This window comes from Magallana gigas, chromosome 4 (genome assembly GCF_963853765.1).
Source record: "Magallana gigas chromosome 4, xbMagGiga1.1, whole genome shotgun sequence".
Classification (NCBI taxonomy): domain Eukaryota; kingdom Metazoa; phylum Mollusca; class Bivalvia; order Ostreida; family Ostreidae; genus Magallana; species Magallana gigas.
The window spans coordinates 4,605,979-4,626,882 of NC_088856.1; the positions used below are offsets into that span (position 1 = coordinate 4,605,979).

A 20,904-nucleotide genomic window follows, 5' to 3' on the forward strand; every position below is an offset into this window, starting at 1 on the left:
CCGCCTAAATATAGCTTAATTCATATATTTCCAAACTGTAACAATGTATTTCATATTAATGACCCTTAATATGTATTTATTACTTAAATATGTCTGAATGTTTAAATTATACTATAAAGATCACCATTTTCGTCTTTGCCATTATCTGACAAACAGGGAAATTGGGCTTACAAAAAACAACTTTGATAGGACCCCTGGAACAAACCAGGAGGTAAGAGGTTTTTTTTTAATTTGACCATTTGATGCCTTTTAGCAATAACTTTAATATGTATAACAGAAAAAGAAATCCCTAGGGCAGAAGTTTAAAAAAAATGTGCAAAATTGATACATTTCAAGCAAAATCCCATAGGGTCCTATGTAAAAAATTAACAAACTCTGAAATGACCCCTTAAACAAACAGTGTGGTAAATGTCTAATTTTTTTAATCTTAAAATAATTATTATATGAGTAGAAATTCATGTAAAAAATTTCATTCAAAAATCTAGGGCAGACCCGGCCTCGTTAAAATGAAACTAGTTGAGTTTATTTCGGTGTTGTGCTTTTTTTCATAATTATATATATATATATATATATATATATATATATATATATATATATATATATATATATATATATATATATATATATTAGAACTATTGGTGGACTGACCGACAGACAGACAAACGGACCACAGCAAAGCAATATGCACTTCCTACTTTGAAAGGGGGGGGGCATAATTAAGGAATTCAGTTGCAAAAGATGACAACCAATCAATTTGGACGGGAAAGTAAAATTAAGGGAACACTTTCAAAAGCCTTTATAAAAAGACAAGATTCTTCAAATATTACCATCATTCATAGATAGAAAAACAGTTTCGTTTTTGTTTTTTTTTTATAAGTTTAGATTTCTGAATATCCATTTATGTACAGATTAATGTTGTGTTTTATACAATTTGTGCAGATGAGTTACATTCTTTTATTTAGAGCAGAATTTTTTCTTGCATTCTTCTACATCTTTTTTTTCTTTGTATTCCTCGCAAAAGGCACATAGAGCATCTCCAACTGCATCTCCAACTGCATCTCCAATTGCTGTAGATTGTTCCCAAGAGTCAGCATCTCTAGTTGCTGTAGATTGTTCCCTAGAGTCAGCATCTGTAGTTGCTGTAGATTGTTCCCTAGAGTCTGAGTAGGAACCTGAATAAGAAAAAAATTATAAAGCAACTGTTACATGTACGTGAATTTGAAAAGTGTATTCCTCCGGATAATGCATAAACCTTTCCAACCTGATTTAGTAGCTGACGTTTTGCCTTTAAGAATCTTTGCACAGTAAGTTTTACATTCTAAGGGTTTTTCCGACGTAAACCTTTGACAAATTTGACACAGATCTTGGCGTTCTCCAGTAGATATCATTAGAAGTGCATTCCTGGGCGATGCAATACTATCTAGCGAACGAGACGGTTGTTGACGCCCAAAAACTAATTGGTCTGTAAATGGGTTCTCTAATAAAACCAAAACACTGCTTTAATATTTTCTTAGTTAAGGTAAAAAACGAAATTTACTTCCGCTAAGTTTTCGATTACAAAACTAACCATTATTATAAGAATGTATAAATATAATATATAACCTGAAATTTATCAAAATATATATCCAAATAAGGGCACCTCTAAGCGGAGCATCCCCTGGCGATATGAGTTATTGTGTGTGGGGTGCATTATTTAGGAATATACAGTTATGTAAATGAGGAGACAACATTCTACTAACCCTCCATTACTACAAAAACTACTTTTTCTTTATTTACATGTACTAGATCTAAATCCAAAAAAATATCAAGTTGTTGATTTACACTGCTTACTTTCACTTTGGTTTCACAGTGAAGTGGTGTACGAGTGAGTTTAGGTACGAATGAATGTGTCACCGTGTGAGTGCGTGCGCAGAGAGAGAGTGTTGTCGTCTGTGAGTTAGAGAGCGTAGATCGACGGAGCTGCATTGGGCCCTACAGTATACATTGTAAGGTTATGTGTAAATGTAAACTGGTTGTCAACATTTTGCCATGTGTTCAGCAATAAACCAATTTCTATGACCTATTTATACTTTACTGGCGCTGCGAGCATTCCGAATTTCTGCAAAGGGTAAAAGTTTATGTTGAAGTTTGTTGACACTTTCTTTAGCGGGAACTGTCAGTATTCAGTAATGCTAGGTACCATACTTACGCATTCTCTCGGTAATTGATGAAAGAAACCAGATTCATTTGTTCATAATTGAACGAATACTAGTGTTTATGTACTGATTTTTGCAGAAGTTCATGCTGTTGAATGCATTTTCGCTATTTTGATGAAAACACGCGGTGATGCTAATCACCGGAAGTTGAGTCGAGCACATGGTCACCAAAATTTTAGTAGCTTTCTCCATGACGTCTTTAATAGGTAATATCATAACAACATCTAATGATATGTGAAATAAGATATAAAAGCTTTCATTTCGTGAACATTTGAAAATTTAGAATTATTCAAAATAATTTTTAATATTATCCCCCCCCCCCTCGGTATTAAAGACAAATGGCTAACAACAAAACATTCAAGCTCAACATTAATACTTGTGGATATGAAGACCTCAGAGTCCTACCAGGTGTTGGTCAGGTCATAGCTGACCGTATATGGGAATTGAGAAAGCAAGGCCCCATTGACTTGGAAACATTTGCAAGTATACCTAAACTTAGAATCACTCCAGAATTAATTGCATGTATAGATTTTCTTCCATCATTGTGCATAGATCATAGTTATGCCAAACCCACAAGGGATGGTATGGAAGAATACTTCACAGAGTTTCAGGATCAAGAAGATGATGGTGCAGTAAACGCCGAATACCAGAATGACTGCACAGCAGAGCCACCTACTCATCCTCGACACACAGCAACCCCTTTGTCGGTACCGAGGAGAACTCCCTTATCAGGTGAATGTAGAGGTGCATACCACGCATACAATAATGAAAAAACTCCCACCAAAAAACACTCTATACTAAGCAGTATTCAACCACCTGCTAGTCCAGCTACTTGCAGATCAGGTGAGCAGGAAAAGTCTCTATACAGCATTGAAGTGCAACGTCGAATTCCAGACCACGTCCGCTTCAAGTCACCTGCAACACAACGACGTACTTTACCTTCGCCTCCGCTGTCACCAACATTTGCAAGACGCAACTTGCAAGCATACACACCTTCGAGGCACTTGCAGCGAGAAAGCATGAAGCCAGTACTAGTTTTCCTTCCCAAAACATTGAGATATGACGGTTCATCAAACTGGGGAGCTTTCTTTGTCAAGTTTACCAAGTCTGCGGATGCATCGCATTGGACAACAGCAGAACGTCAAGATCAATTGTGCTGGTGTCTAGACGGGAAAGCGAGTTAATTTTACACAAATATAATCAGCAGGAACCAGGATATAGACTACTTTGATCTTGTCCGTAAAATGGAAAAACGCTTTAACTTTGTCGATCTGCCGGAGACTCTTCAGGTACAGTTCCTTAGAGTCCATCAAAACGTTGGAGAAAAGTTAGAAGATTGGGCGGATAGATTACTTTCCTTGGCCACCAAAGCATTTTGTGATCTGACGGAGAATCACGCATATTCACAGGCCATATTGAGACAGTGGCAAGGATGTTGTGACAAGGAAGCTGGACAGCATGCAGCTATGTCACGACCACAGACTATTGGGGAAGCTATAGACAAAATAAAATGGTATCAGCACACTAAGACTGCTATATTTGGAAAGTCTGTCAGACAGAGAATACATTTCTCGGATTCAGATGAAGAAGAGCCCGAGAGGTCAATAAATGCAGTCGCTACAAACAATAAGGAGAGAAGACACCATTATCATTCAGACAACTCTGATCAATTGAAATCAATGGAAGACCAGATCAGGATTTTGGTTGATAATATGCAACTACTTCAGTCGAAGTTGAACAGTATTGAGTCCAAGTCCAAAGAGAAAGCAGAGACACGCGCTTGCTATAATTGCAATAGACAGGGTCACATAGCCATTAACTGTAAGAAGCCAAGAAGACAATTCCAAACGCACCCAGAACAGAACAGACAATTCTAATAGTCATACACAGACCTGTCAACAACCTTTAAACGATAACGGGTCTGATCAGCAGGCGTAACTCTGACCCGAAATGAGGATCGCCGATATGATGAAGCGTACAGGCCAGGCTATTTATCTCAGCCTACAGAAACTACACCCAAAACCATCAAGCAAGCTAAAAAGAAACATCGAAGAAGAATGACTAAGAGAGAAATACATATTTCACCAGTGAATGATCATCAGGCGTCATCCCATGGAGGCCATGAAAGTGTCGCTGACAGTGACAAAACTATGACTATATTTCAGCTAGGATCAGCATCCATGTTAAGATTAAGCTTAACAGTGAATTCAAGAACAACTGTTGCAGTGGTAGACACAGCTGCGGAGGCAACTATTATCTCAGACAAAGTTTACCAATCTTTGAAGATCAAGCCACCCATTAGGAGACACACTTTCATGCATGGAGCGGGTCGGGACATGAAAATGGAAACTTTTGTAATTGGCCCTGTAGATATCAGGATAGGATCTTGTAATTATCCATCAGAAATTTATGTTGCTCCAATTGATGATGAGATGTTGTTGGGACTAGATTTTCTGCACAGAAACAATGTAGTTATAGATTGTAGTAACAATCAATTCTCCATTAACTCTGAAGTTTTACAGATGTCATATGGTAAAAGTAGGGAACTGCCAACAATTGCCCAAGTAACAATGCCTGGTGAAACGGTGATTCCACCGAATTCAGCCATACATGTCAATGGTAAGCTTACACAACCCATTGAGGGATGCTACATTATTGAGCCTCAGGAAGATATTCCAGTTATGATGCCACGATGTGTGTATTCTGAACAGACTTCACCTATGTTTAGTTAATGCCAGTGACCGGTATTTTACCATCCGAAAAGGCACAGTTGTTGGAGAAGCTTTGTCAGCACACCCAGTGACTATTGTGTCGAAACCAAATTCCCAGAGTAATGGCCAATTAAAGGAACTTCCAGAGCACTTGAATTCCTTATTCCAGAAATCTGTCACAGATTTAGACCAGAGTCAGAGAACATTATTGATGGACCTACTCGAGGAATACCAGGATGTTTTTGCTCAGAATGAATTTGATCTGGGGAGTTTCACAGATATAGAACATTCAATTGACACTGACTTTGCACCTCCAATTAAGCAGAGGATGAGACGCACTCCCCTGGATTTTGTTCAGGAGGAGGACAACCATTTGCAAACCATGCTGGAGGCAGGAATCATTGAACCGTCAAACTCAGAGTGGGCGTCACCGCCCGTACTTGTTCGAAAAAAGACGGTAAAGTCAGATGGTGTATAGACTATCGAAAACTAAACTCAGTGACGAAGAAGGATGTTTACCCATTACCTCTTATAGAGGAATGCATTGACACTTTGTCTGGAAATGAGTGGTTTTCGAAACTAGATGCCAACTCGGCTTACTATCAGATAAAAGTCAAAGAGTCTGATAAGGACAAGACGGCCTTCATAACGAAGCATGGGTTATTTCAGTTCACCCGCATGAGTGTTGGCCTTTGCAACGCCCCATCAACCTACGCTAGAGTCATGAATCTAGTCTTGAGTGGACTGACTTGGAACATTGTGTTAGCCTTCCTGGATGACATCCTTGTAATGGGAAAATCATTTAAGGATCATTGGAACAACCTGCAAATAGTCTTTGATAGATTTCGACAGTATGGCTTAAAGCTGAAAGCAACAAAATGCCTTCTATTCCAAAGAGAAGTGGAATTCCTTGGCCGGAAAGTAAACAAAACAGGATTGGCTATAGAAGACCAGTACATTGAAGCTGTTAAAAATTGGAAGACTCCAGCAAAAACTAAAGAAATCGGAAAATTCCTGGGTTTTGCAAATTACCATAGAACTTTCATTAAAAGCTATGCCAAGATGGCATCACCCTTTACCCGGCTCACAGGAAAGAAGCCGTATATGTGGGGGCAAGAGCAGCAAGATGCTTTTTCTAATTTGAAGCTGGCACTGACAACCACTCCGGTTCTAGCGTTGCCAAATTCTAAGGATTTATTCATCCTAGACACGGATGCTTCAGATTTTGCAATAGGTGCAGAGCTGATATACCAACAGAAGTTTATGCTGCATTATGTACCTTATTTGAAGAAAATCAGGAGCTGACAAATGACTTCTTCCACAGTCGCATAGATATCTCTTTCACAGAAGAAGATTCATCAATTGTCACTGAAACGTGTGCAGAGCAATGCCTACACATATGCAGTACAACCAGTGATAGCGATTTTACAGAAATCGAATATACAGCTGAAGAGCTAAAAGAATTTCAGACAATAGATCCAGACCTTGGATTAATTCTGCCTTACTTGAGATCAAATGAAATTCCTACAGAAGATGAAAATTTTATTAGCAGTAAAGCCGCTAAAAAATACTGGGTAAATAAAGAAATGTTTTTCCTGGACACAGCTGGAATTTTGCGAAATATCCCGAAGAATGAGAAACCTTCCAGACTAGTTGTACCCAAAAATTTGGTCGATGAAGTATTATATTTATGTCATGACATTCCAGCAATGGGACACCAAGGGGTTTCCAGAACTTATTTACGTGTCAAAGAGAAATTCTACTGGTTTAGTATGAGCCAGGCAACAAAAAACTTTGTCAGAACTTGTGATATATGCAGCAAATTCAAGAAGGCTAACAGGAAAGCACCGATGGAAAGAGTGCATTTAGACTTTTTGGGTCCACTACCCGAATCAACATCAGGAAACACTAATATACTTGTAATGGTGGATCAATTCACCAAGTGGGTGGAATGTGTGCCCCTACCAAGCCAAACAGCGGAAGTGCATGCAAGAGCAGCGGTGAATGAATTTTTTGCACGTTTTGGTTTCCCGTTCAACATCTTCACGGACCAAGGCAGAAACTTTTCAAATCCATATGTGAAGTGCTCCAAATTCACAAAAGTCGCACAACACCATACCGGCCTTCTGCCAACGGTCAGATTGAAAGATTCAACAGAACCATCATGAAGACTTCCCAAGTTCATGCAAAGAGAGATTATGACGTTAAGCTCTACACTAGAGCATACAAAGAAGGTGATCTTGTATATGTCTTGGATACAGCAAAGGTGAAAGGACGGTGCAAGAAGTTAGACTCGCCTTGGAAAGGACCAGGAATCATCGTGCAGAAGACTCATCAATACTCTATAAAGTGAAACTTCAAAAAATTGTTCTTAAACTTATCATGATCGATTGAAACACTGTTATGACAGACGAATACCAACTTGGCTGCGTCGTTGCAGTCAGCGTTTTCAGGATGGTGAAAACATACTGGAAAGCGAAGCTAATGATATTTTTTGCATTTGTAAAAAACCAGATGACGGTAGCCTAATGATTCAGTGTGATACATGTGACAACTGGTATCACGGAATTTGTGTTGGAATTACAAAAGAGGTGGCAGACACCTTGCGGACCTATATCTGTCCTAGATGTCAGATTTCAAGTAGTAATTAAGTTTAGTAATGTTGTCATTTTATATTTCAGTCCTTTTCAGTATGGATACAAGAGACCAGGAGACTGATGAGTGGAGAGTAATAGACAGTACACAGAGTTCATCAGACTTTTCAACGGATGATGAGTCCAGTTCTAACTCTACGGATGATGAGACGTCCAGCTCTAGCTCTGAGGATAGCACGGACTCTGAATGTCGCCGCGCAATCCCCCACAAGAGAGCAAGACTGTCGTCGGAAGAAATTGAAGATAAAGGAGAAGAATGCCAGAGAGCATGGCAGTATGGTTCAAGGAGGAAGAAGAGGAGCCTTCAACCAGTAAGAGGCCACGTACTAGAGGTTTACAATTACGTTGCCCCGTACCTGGGTGCAATGCAAGGTCGAAACACCTTAAGCATCATGTTTGGGACTGCCACATCCCACAAGTTTTCTGGGATCACCCTTGGAAGGAGTTGGAGTGGTCTCCAGACAACCACCGCCTCCGTGCGTCATGCTTGCAAACCCTGGCGAGATGGCTGTTAGGCCCTGCAGCTACTTTGGAAGCTCTTGTGGAGCATGTGGATTCAACAATTTCCCTGCCCAAGGACTGCCCCATTATCGACCGCTCCAAGAGGCAGCTATTGGACCTTGCCTACAGGATGAAGTGGCCAAGGATCCGTGACGTCACTTTGCATCCTCTCAGTGGGCCAGCTCCGCCCATACATTGGAGAGTCCTTGTTGCCCTTGTCGCTGGCATGTCCTCAATGATGAGGACGGATTTTTTTATCATTAGGAAAAGAGGAGCTGTACAGGATAGGTTGCGGCCTACCCGTAGGAGTGTCCGCCAAGTTGCGTGGTCCCCTCGACAGAGAACGTCCTCGTCATCCCGGAGAGAACAGGAGCCAGAAGTGTGGAAAGTTATAGATGAATGTGGTGAGGATGATGACACACAGGGACAGTGAGGACACTGATCGATTGTCATGTTGGATCATATGCATAATATAGATGGTACATGTATTTTGGTAGCTATATTGTCAAGGAATGCATCATATAGATGTTACATGTATTTTGGTAGCTATATTGTCAAGGAATGCATAATATAGAGGTTATGTTGTTTACATACAGGTAGTGAATTATTATTTTACTTTCAGCACAGATGTATATTGTGGCATAGTAACATATTTGTATGTTTGATAACTGTAACTAATGGTAGTATGCATCATATGATAACCATTTACTTGCCATTAACGTAATTATAGATGTTGTCATTTTTGTCATTTAATTTCATTTTGCATATGTAGTGAGTATGGTGTGTGAGTGTTGTACATGTTTCCATTTCCTTACGTCATCTCAATCTAGTCAAATAATGTTTTGTATACTTATATCATTCCAAAACCATACTTCTATTTATTACCATTGATTAATAATTGTCAGTCAGCCATGTCCATTTTGAAAATACATTTTACATAAGTAATAGTCTATTTCAGATCAGCTTTTTTATATATAAATATATATGTATGTATATATATATATATATATATATATATATATATATATATATATATATATATCCATGGTACAGGGGTACCTCCTTTTTTCAAAAAGGAGGGGAGTGTAGTGGTGTACGAGTGAGTTTAGGTACGAATGAATGTGTCACCGTGTGAGTGCGTGCGCAGAGAGAGTGTGTTGTCGTCTGTGAGTTAGAGAGCGTAGATCGACGGAGCTGCATTGGGCCCTACAGTATACATTGTAAGGTTACATGTAAGTGTAAACTGGTTGTCAACATTTTGCCATGTGTTCAGCAATACACCGATTTCTATGACCTATTTATACTTTAACAGAAGAGAAGCGGAAGTAGTTATTGTCAAGTCGTAGTTAAAATGTGTTTAAAACTGTGTTATTTTAACGATATATTAAAAAGTTCTCAACTAATTGACTTGAAAAGTAATAGGGTTTGTCCTTTACCATGCCGGATAAGTGTACGAAGTTTGATAAATATCCGTGCAAAGGTTTTCTTTAAAATTGCTTCCAAGCTAAACACACACACATGCACAGCAGCGATACCATATCCCCTTCGCAACAAGTTGCGCGAGGGGATAATAATGAAGTTTTAAGAGGATGAGATACATATTTCGGAAACTCCATTCAGAAAACACCCCTACATCCCTATTCATGTATACAGTGAAACTTCTCCGGGAATTTATCGTGCTGCTTAACACCTCGTGCTGGGGTTGGACCTGATCTAATTATGAAGGTTTTTTTAAGATTTTGGTCACCTGAATTATTAGGTGACTTATTGCAATTGGTGTTCGTCTGTTACTATTTTTTGATGTGAACCACTTCTATGGTAAGAGGTATTATATAAATAGTGCCTGTTTGGGAGGGTAACAGTTGAAATTGACACCCCGAGAAAACCATTGTCAACCGACGCGAAGCGGAGGTTGACAATGGTTTTCGAGGGGTGTCAATTTCAACTGTTATCCTCCCAAACAGGCACTATTTATTTTGTTATACTGAATGTCTTTTTTAAAATTTTTAAGAAAATTTTACTGCTTTTATATAGGAATAACGTGAATTCTACAGCGAACCGTACGCGCATAATTTTCGCGCATGTAACATTTTTTAATGTTACCCGTTGCCAAGTGCGTTGCTAACGCTGAGGGTAATAGTAAATATTATTAACTGCGTCTTAACCAATCAGATTTCAGTATTTAACATGAAAGTATAACAACAAAATTTAGTAACTCGTGGCTTTACCACCCGCGGGGCCTCTTTGGTGGGCCAAACAAAAACGCAAAAGGTCAGATTTTTATATTCAAGTATCTTTAGCGTGGGGAAAAAACTAAATGAATGGTAAACATTATGATTTTTATGAGGCCCTCTACCAAAATTGTGAAATTAATGACCATGCACTGGGGTAAGGGGTACAGACCCTAGATGGGACCAGTGTAGCCTTTAGTAATCAAAGTAATGACTGGAATTGATTTTATTGATTATTTCTATACTTAAATCAACGGTTTGTTATTTTGTTTGGCAAGAAGTTCCTTAGCTGTATATGAAAAATTGCGTATATTTTTCTAATATGAATTATCAGGCTTTTCCAAAAAGAATTCCGAGCTCATGTATAGACGGGAAAACCCCACATGCATCATGCTGTGTAGTATTTAGGGATACAGTTAACGTCATTAAACTATATGATATGCATTTACACCAGCTACATGTAGTAATCGAAGTATTTCTAAATGATTGTTTCCAAGCACATACGACCACAAAAATATATCAATGTTCATACCATTTAAAATCGGACTGTTTCAAGGTATTTATAAATAAGTTTCAATGAAAAACAATGCTTTTGGATACATTGGTTCGAATTTAGGTTATTTTTAAGTACTAAGTCTTGTCCGCAGTAGTAGTTTTCGCTGAGCTGTGTTTCACTTCCGATTTGCCAAAGTAACTGCACAGGAAACTATAACTCCCTATACTGTATAAAACCTTATAAATCTTCGTCAGTACTCCCATGTATATTTAAGACAAGAGGCCAATTGGCCTTAACGGTCACCTGAGTAGCATATAACTTGTCGAAGAGTCTCATATATGCATCTAATTAATTAGGTTTCATTCTGGAGTAGAAAAATTAAAAATTTGTAATGGCGACCACTTCCCTGCCTGAACTCTATCAAAAAGAACTATGAAACTTATAATTTTGGTGAAAAACTTAAAGATCTGGTCTACTAAATTTCTTTCAGGTGTGTAGGAGTAAAGAAGATAATTTTTAAACACTATATGCAATAACACCTATACATCCATTTTGGCCCTGCCCTAGAGTCAAACCCATACTCCAGGGGACATGAAATTTAAAATTTTAGTAGAGGACTTCCTGGTTAACATAATTATGAATTTAGTTTTTCATACAGATGTGTGGGAATAGAGAAGAAGATTTTTAAACATTATGTGCATTAACACGATATTGCCCCCTCCCCCCCCCCCCCCACCCGTCCTGAAACCCTGACCCAGGGGCCATGATTTTCACAACTTTGGTAGAAGAGTTAGTGGACATCATAACCATGTATTCAGTCTTTTGTTCACATGTGTGGGAGTAAAGAAGAAGATTTTTTAAGATTCAATACATTTTTACTATATGGCCTATTGGCCCCACCCTAAAGCCTGAACCCCTGACACAGGGGTCATGAATTTCACAATTTTGGTAGTGGGTTTCATGGACATCATAATCATGCAATTAGTTTTTAACAAATATATATGGGTGTAGATAAGAAGATTTTCTAAGATCTAATACATTTTAACTATATGGCCATATTGGCCCCTTCCTAGATCCTAAACCCCTGACAGAAGGGTCATGAATTTCACAATTATGCTAGAAGGCTTCATGGACATCATAATCATGTTTTAATTTTTAACAAATATGCATGGGAGTAGAGAAAAAGATTTTTTTTAAGATTCAATGCATTTTTACTACATGTATATGGCCATATTGGGCCTACCCCAGAGCCAGAACCCCTGACCCAGGGGTCATGAATTTCACAATTTTGGTAGAGGGCTTCATGGACATCATAACCATGCAACTAGTCTTTTTCTCACATGTGTGGAAGAAGAGGAGAAGATTTTTAAAAAAAATTGGATTTTTTGCATATTTGGCCCCACCTGTGGTCCGGGGGTGGTAGAGCCATGAATTTCACAATGTAGATTCCTCTTACCATAGAGATGCCTCACATCTAAAATGGTAACAATTGGACTTGTAGTTTTTAAGAAGAAGTTAAAAATGTAAAATTGTTAACGCACGACGACGGACAAAAACGAATATTCTACTACAGTTATTGCTGAGATCAAAGAGATGCCGCAGACATTATTCCCCAATACCGTGGAATCATTAAATTTCGTGGGGGCCAATTTTCGTGGATGACTTAAATTTTACAGGTTCGTGGGGACGTAATTTCGTGTATTCATATATATCTACAAAAGGGAATATGACTTTATTACCCTAATTCATCAATTCGTGATGGATGTTATTTCGTGGATGAGAGGTACCCACGAATTCCACGAAAAATGAGCCACCACGAAATATAATGATTTCACAATATACCACGAACGTCATCAGTAAATTATCAGATCAGAAATACCTGTCTCGCACTGATCATGAAAGTACAACTTCAAACCGTAAAAAGTTTTAAAACCATGTCAATTTCACGTGTTAGTTCCAGTCAAAACAATGTGTTTTGCCTCAAATCTTTATTTATAACAGATCTTCACTGCGTGTTTTTTACATAAAATATGTAACGTGTAGTAGTAATAATCGTATTAAATTGCCCTTAAAATATTAGGAATGTGATTCAAAGATATTTTATAAATAAGTGAAGAGTATTAAAATCCTAAGAAAAAGTCTGTCGTCTGCATGTGATTCCTTTGATCGTACACATATTAACATTACCAACAAAACCGTTGGGGTTACACGGAACAGCCGTCAAAATGACCTAGATCGTCTCTCTATAGGAAAAACGATCTGTAGAGATAAAGTTCTTGTTTTCGTAATTGTTGCAGGTAACGCCGAGGCTTTTATATTTCAAACAACATTTCGAGACCGAAGAGGTTATTCTGCAACATTCACGAAAACTTCGTAAGCAATAGGTCACCTTAGTTTACTCAGGTGTCCTAAATAACTGAATACATTGTCCGTGAGGCCCTCTCGTTAGATTGTGAAACTGATTACCCTGTGACAGGGGGGTCAGGCCCTTGGGTGGGACCAATATGGGTGTATGGTAAAACATTATTAAATTTCAGAATTTTTTTCGAATATATATTTGAAGAAAACCAAATGCATGATTATGATTTCAACTAAATGCCTGGTTATGATGCCCATGAAGTTCTCTACCAAAATTGTGAAATTCATTGTCCGTGGGTTAAGTATTCAAACCCTAAGGCGTTGGCCACAGTCAAATTGTATTGATCTAAAAATATTTTCTTTACTATCATAGTGGTGAGAGATTAAATCATGCATTGATTAAAGCATAGTGTCTTTAATCGTAAAATTCACTACCAAGGCCATGTGAGAGAAGTAGAGGTTTTTAAGGGGGGAGGGATGATAAATATGGTCACAAATTAAACATTTTTACTCTGCGTGATTGTTGTGAGTCATACGTTACAATTTAACTTCATCTTGTAGATTAGATGGTAGATTATCATTGGCCATATTGAATTAAATATGTCATCTATTTTAGGAAATGTGCATTGTAGACTTGAAGAAATAGGCTGTATGTATTTTGCGTCCTTCTGCCCTTAGAGCTAAAGTATAGATAATCCGAGATTCCCCAAACTCTCAAACCCAAACCCACCTCATTCTTATGAATTAATGTTTTTGAAAATATCAAATAATAACAGCAGGGAGTCAGAGGTTATGGTTTATACTTCAAAATGAAGCTTAAAATGTGAACAGGGGACTCTATAAGTCCATCTAAGGGCTTTGGTGCTCGATCGACCGTCAAGGCCTGTGGACCTCTTGCTAATTCAATGCGTTGCACATGACTTTAATCATCTTTTTGTCGTTTTGTGTTGACAGGGCTTTATCCCAACACTTTTTTTCAACAAGTAGGGCCTGTCCGCCTTGCGTTTTAGTTTACTCGGTTACCATTTTCCTAACTGTTTGAGCAAGTTAATATGGATTATGTGCATCGCGTCCCATGTATTATTTTTATATTGACTGCTTCTGCCAATTATGTTGTGTATTTATTCGTGCATTTACCTTGTCGGCCTTATTTTTAAATCGTCCATTAATCAAATATGCAGCTTTTCAGTCCTTGTCTGTTATTAATATTTCATTGTCTTATTCTGCCTAAGCTTAAATTATTGTTCAGTAAAGAGTTATTGTAAGAAGACTTTAAAGCCCCCTTGGCCCCGAATTTGAGGGGCCAGCCCCTTTTTCTTGATATCAAATGAAAGCCCGTACAAAGTAAAACAAATTTGCGTTTCATATTTTGAGAATATTTTTAAACATCGAAAGTTATTACAGAAAATGTGCAAAAATTTCGTGGAAAAATTTGATGTTAATTTTCAGGTTCAAGCGAGCTTCGAGGCCTTGAGCATTTTTTCATAATTGGAAGCATGGGGGTTTATTATCCACCTGAGTTTAGGTTTTAGGGCCTCTTTGGACCGGGTAAAATCACCAGCACGTTTTTCCTGATATCAGTTTCTGTAGTTCAATTGTCTAATTTTATGATACAGACACGGCTTCTAAAGTGAGTAAACCAATTTACTTATTCATTCTCTTTCTATTTGTTTATTAAATAGTCCTGGGATAACTTTGTTGTTTCAATGTGTTTTATTAGTAATTTGTATTGTTTGAATGTCCCTTTCGAAAGTTATTCGTTTGTTATGTTCGTTATATAGTTCAGTATTTCTTTAGTTATCTATTGTCGTGAGTATAGTATATTCATAGGGCTGCCGTAATTTGAGTAGTAAGTGTATGTCGTGTTTAGTGACTCTACAGTGTAATTGGCAAGTAAATGTCGTTACAGTATTTTAAGTTACGTGTAAAGTAATTTGGTTTATTATTATGTATCGTGAAATGCAAGTAAATGTAATACAGCGCTGCCACGTGTACCACGTTGTCTCACTGTTATGTACGGCGGGTCATGTGGGTCATTACTTGTATGGAACTTTATGTGTATGTGTAACTTAATGTGTATGTTCTGTGTACGCAGGTCCCGAATAGCGAATACCGAGTAGTGTTAGTGTACAGGAATGGAGTGACCTGTGAAGTTTGGTGTACCCCTGTCCTGACGACTATCAGCCCATGAATATTTTCTCAAATTTCGTGTTATATAAATTGTGAAAACGTTACTTTTGGTGTTTTTCTTTATCAATTCTGGAGATGTTTTGAAGCCTGTCGGCCAGCCCGCAACATATATATATATATATATATATATATATATATATATATATATATATATATATATATATATATATATATATATATATATATATATATATATGTGCTGTTAAAAGATATTTTTGTGTGGTCCGATATAAGCTTGATGCATGACCTACCGAAATCATTCAAGGTTGCTGCATATCCTTTGATCACAGGCACTACATGTATGTGGATGATGTATTCAATTATGCTCCGGACAAGGATTTTACATATAATTCTCCTATGACCTTCAATTTTTATAATGAAAATTGGTTCAAGGTCACAACACATCCTTTACTCCAAAGCTCTGTTTATTAGCCAACTTGGGCTAAGTGGGAAATATATATGCTCTGAGAAAGGGAAATTTTGGTGGTCCGATATGACCCTGCCCTTGACCTACAAACTTTATTCAGAGTGACTGCGCACCCTTTGACCATAGACACTCTGTTAGTGAAGTATGAGCAAGATTGGACCAAGGGGAGAGGAGATTATTTCCCGGACAAGATGTTTATATTTCATTCTGCTATGACCTTAACCTTAGACCTAGAAACGTGGTTCAGGGTCACTGCACACCCTTTACCTAAAGGCACTGTTGGTAAAGTTTGAGTCCGATTGGGCCAAGGGGAGAGAAGATATGCTGCGGACAAGCGATCTCGGATAGACAGTTGGACGAAAAGACAAACGGGCAGACTGATCACTATAGGGCGCCCGCAGAGCGGGGCCTTAAAAATGTTAGTAAGAATGTTAAATTTTGAACTTTGAAATTTTTGCCCAGAAAACCGATGAAGCTAATAGTCTAGAGACTATGACTGTCAGGTACAATATGTGAACTTAATGATGAAGTTGTTCATTTCATTTTTCAATAGCATTGATGACTACCCATAGGGATTGCTGTAACATCTGCAGTTGTACATCATGTTGCAGTCATGACTTCATTCACAACACATATGACATAAACTTTAATAAAATCACTTCCAACTTTTTTACTATCTATCATAGAGAGTTCTGACCACTTTGAATAGAAGCGTCTACCTTTGCCGAACAAAATGACATAAAGGTCAAAGGTTATGGTCATTTGGAAGTCGGTTAATTTATGAATTTTCATATCATTTGATATACAATATTATAGTAAGGGTTTCAATAGCTTGCTGGATTGCGCAATAAGATATTTAGTTGGGTCAGCCAGGTATCACATCAAGTCTTGTGGTTACACAAGTGGAACTTGTTTTTACAGTCAACCCATTCATTTTGTACAAAGACAGCTAGCCTGTAGAACATTCTCTTCTATTCCATTTTATAGTACAACATGTATCATAGGTAGAAGAATTGTTTGTATACCTTATTGAGCAATCTAGCAATTCATTAAAAAATATTAAGTTGGAAAGACCTCTAATTGTTCAAGAACAATTAGCCTACTAGTGTTGTGTATTTATTCGTACATTTACCTTGTCGGCCTTATTTTTAAATCGTCCACTAATCAAATATGCAGCTTTCCAGTCCTTGTCTGTTATTAATATATCATTGTCTTATTCTGCCTAAGCTTAAATAAATTAAAGTAAACTCAAATTGCGGAAAATCCACTGCATACCACAATCTTATATACTATAAACTTTAATATAAAAAAAAAACTTACCACAAGTTAAGTCGAACCAACTACATATTGTACATGTATATTAAGACAGAAGCGTGATGTAATAATATTGCACAGACATTTTAAAACCGGCCCGATCGCTATGTACAAATTATTCGAGTCTCTTAAAAGACAACAATGATTTTAGGTAGAGATGGTGAAAATTGTAAAAATTTAGAGAAGACAATACTGTTGATGATTAATTAGGCGTTAAAGGGTACGGGAAAACTTAAATAAAAAATAATCATGATTTGGAATAACCTTACCTTGTTGAGTTTGTGGTGGGGCAGTCCAAGAGGGTAAGGCAAACACAACAGATGGTACGAAAATAAAAATGAGAACGGACGTCGACATCTTCCTCTATTGCTGTTCATAAATAATGAACCCCACGTAATTTAAAATTACGTCATAATGACTGTAAAAAATTATCACAGGTGAAATGACTTGTGTAATTTGACAGCTGTAACAAGCAATGACAATGCAGGACTAAAAAGAAAGTGTTTGTCGATTTATTGTCTTAATTCAAGGTGGTATTAGATTTTTCCTTCTACAGAATAACTAATTTTGTACTTTAGCAATCATTTATGAGACTATTAAATACACACAACTTTTCGTCTACTAGTGGTCATCTGAGATACAGCCATTTTAACCAAAGTACCTTTACCAATCTCACTAATCTAGATGATGCATTGTCTTTACTCTAACAATGCAGTTACTTTGATCGCTTTATGTTCCGTAAATTCCAGTGCTATGTAGAAAAGGCGATTGTAACCACAGAGCCTACTTATTTGACCAGAATCCCTGATCCTTGGGTAAATTTCACAATTTTGGTAACGGTTCATTGTTTATTCTGGCTATGCACCTTGTCTGTGGAGTGTCTAGAATTAGAGAAGATAAATGCATAATATGTGGTCATTAATTCGCAGTGTCGATAGAGATCTTTACTATGCACTAAATTGCCTGATTTATGCTCTTTGTATAGAGGAATATTCACAAAATTAATATTAGGTTGTCAGCTTAATAACTAGAAGTGGATGAGAAGATTTTAAATGTAATAATTTTTATTCACTACAAGATCAAAAGAGTCCCACCCGTTCACCACCGCTCCAATCGAACATTGTTGGACCTCTCCGGCAGCGATCGGAAAAACACCTCAAAAATATAACATAACCGTCCAGGACACTCCTTATCTGTTGAGGTTAGAGCTTAGCTGCATTAAATTTAGGCATATATACTGAAATATTTACATTTTCAACTGCCTTTGTCTGTAATAACATAAATAATCAATTTTGAACCCTAAAACCCAATAACTTCACTACACTTTTCTTTGTTTTGTCCAATGAATGTACCTAGTACTTTTGTACAATCAAAGTTGATCTTAATTCCATGTATTGTGTTTTCTGTTCCTTTCAAATCGCCAATAAACAAACATTATGTTTTATCTATATTTAACGACATGCCAGAAATCGTATTAAAACTATTTATACATTTTAACGCAGCCTTTAGTGATTGTTTGTCTCTAAGCGGTAATGTAGCGTCGTCTGCAAGTTGAATCAATTTTATTTCTTTAGTCATATATTGGGTTTTGAAACCAGCATAAATTTGTTTTCCATAATGTATAAAGATAGTATTTCAGTTATAAAAAGATATAGTAGAGCAGAGACAGGACATCATTGCATAATGCCTCTATTCATGGAGCATGTTTTTGTAATCCATCCGTTATTTTTTAATCTAAATTTTGGTTCGTTATAGAGTATGAATATCCAGCTGAGGTAGTTATCACCAAAGTTAAATCTTTTGAGAGTTTCAAAAATAAAATTCCATTCAACAGAATCAAATGCTTTTTTTAAAATCAAGGAAAAGAGGAATTCCATTATAATTTTCATTTTTGCAATAATCAAATATATCATGTATGGTTCGAGCATTTATCCCGATGTATCTCCCTTTGATACATGTATAAGCAGATTGATGAACACGGTCTATTACTTTTTGAAGTCTATTTGCTAAAACAATAGCGATTATTTTATAATCCGTGTTTGTGAGACTTATAGGTCGATAATTTGCAAGATTTTTTTGTCCCCCTTTTTAAATATAAGCGCGATTAAGGACAGCTTTTGTGAAGAATTCATATTTTTATCATTAAAGGTTTGGAGTAGACAATTATAAAACCGAGTTCTAAGTTCTGGCCAAAAAGTTTGATCAAGTCCAGGTGACTTATTTAACTTTACATGTAACATTGTAACTGCTCTATCACATTCATTACCGTCTTCCTTGGAAGACGGTATAAAGAGTTGAAATAATTTTCAGTCTCCGGGCTCTGCACTTCCTCTCCTTTGTGATTGGTAGAAAATACATGATGTGAAAATTTACATTTACATCATTGGTTGAAATGCTGTTCCGCACAAGGGAGATAATTTTCTGATGATCTTTTTCACGTACGACTTAACAAATTTCGTAGATTTCAAATCTTAAAAAGTGAGAAAACGAAAAAGCAATACAAATTGATATGAATGATTCTCAGTCTTAGATTTTCAGGTCCAACTAGTTAAAAGTAATATTCTATCAAATCTATTGAAATTATTTGTTTTTCTTCTAATATTGTTCGTTCATATATTCTTACAAAAATGTGATTAAAAAAATGATGCGGTATGGCTAATATCGGTAAAGATATTTGCACCTTAGATAGGTAAAACTAATATCAGTTAAACAAGATGCTGAATGCAGAGGTATAACCTTGATTTTATCAAAATAATACAAGTCTACGACCCTTCCTAAGATCTCTTTTACCCTACTTTAGTCGATCTCAACTTAGAAGCTCGGGTACGCATTTCTCAATTTAAGACACGCAGGCTTAAAAGACACATTATGACATAAAAATGTTCCATTAGCCATGCTATTGAGAGGAAGGTGACATTCATATAAAAAAGAATAAACTGTCTTTGATAGCTATTTGGTGTTTATGGTTTGCCCTAAAGACGGTAAGCTTTTTTAAAAAGCTAAACTTGTTTATTGTAGGGAATTGTTCCAAAGATTGTTTTTCTTCATTTAAAATATTTCCAAAATGTACTTTATCGAGATAGGACTTGATTTTATTTTCATGAATGCCTATAGACTGATAGAGTTCTGTATTACACAGTTCCCCTAAAATGTCAGTACTTTTAGTTATGAATTATTGTCCTTTTCTGATGGTTTTGATATTGTTGTTATGTACCATATCTGTAATATGATAGTCTGACCAGAATTCCGGATCGATAATGTTCGACCATGTTGGTTCCGTATTTAGAAGTTTTAGTTTTAGTTTCCGGTTATGAAATAAAAAGATGGAAAACTCATCACGAGTTGTGACCATTTATTCCTCTCACAACTATCGTCTATTTATCATAAACATCGATACCGGAACATGGTGGAGAATCATTAACTGTTAATTTACACCCGTTATTTCAACAAGGCCGTCTATGATGGATTCACAGAAAATCCATTTTACGAGATTTTCCGGCCATGTACACGAAGACCCCCAGAAGTTCCTCGATGAATTGGATAGCTACCTGATACTTCACGGCATTAAAGTAACATCGACAGACCGTAAGTGTGCTGCTTTTCACCTACATCTACAAGGACCGGCTTTGTCCTGGTACCAACGACTGGCCGACACAGTAAAGTATAACTGGAATAATTTGCGTGCAGCTTTCCTGGCACAGTATAACAACAACCGTTGTTTCCACATTGACGTTGAGAAGTTCCACTCATTAAGATTGCAACCAAATCAACGCATTGAGGACTTTTATGCAACAGTGGTCGATCTGGGAACGAGATTGGAGGTTGCT

The 20,904-nt window shown here is 37.0% G+C and overlaps 1 long non-coding RNA gene across 1 annotated transcript; it reads right to left on the minus strand.

The window, feature by feature from the left end:
* Nucleotides 1-1,293: 1,293 nt before the first annotated feature.
* On the minus strand, nt 1,294-17,531 carry LOC136275004 (uncharacterized). Its single transcript, XR_010713604.1, has 2 exons — nt 17,347-17,531; nt 1,294-1,477 (listed from the first exon to the last, which is right to left on the minus strand). It is a non-coding gene; the product is annotated as an uncharacterized lncRNA (long non-coding RNA).
* Between the last annotated feature and the right edge of the window lie 3,373 nt (nt 17,532-20,904).